Raw genomic sequence first — 248 nt, 5'->3', positions numbered from 1 at the left:
AAGACCAAGAAGAAAGAGAAAGAAAATGTGGAGAAAGAGGGAGAGAATGAGATATCAATGAAGACGTCTGATGTCTTCACAAGCTCCGCCTCCACCCGATACTACCCTCAATCTTTCTCTATAGGAACTACACATACATACATTTATAGACGAACAACGACGGAGTTGTCGTCTACGTAAGAGACATCGTAAAGGATCAATAGGCGGATACCCTACTGCATACATACACCCGTATATATATATATATA

The 248-nt window shown here is 40.3% G+C and overlaps 1 protein-coding gene across 1 annotated transcript in view; it reads right to left on the bottom strand.

Annotated features, from left to right (window-relative positions):
- The window catches only part of CSUI_007146 (c terminal region domain-containing protein), a gene marked incomplete at its 3' end in the record, with an annotated part of 5,385 nt that overhangs the window by 512 nt on the left and 4,625 nt on the right, over positions 1-248 (bottom strand). The window lies entirely within an intron of this gene.

This window comes from Cystoisospora suis (genome assembly GCF_002600585.1).
Source record: "Cystoisospora suis strain Wien I chromosome Unknown contig_3712, whole genome shotgun sequence".
Classification (NCBI taxonomy): Eukaryota; Apicomplexa; class Conoidasida; order Eucoccidiorida; family Sarcocystidae; genus Cystoisospora; species Cystoisospora suis.
The sequence above is the reverse complement of the archived record's forward strand: the minus strand, read 5'-3'. Positions and strand labels throughout refer to the sequence as shown.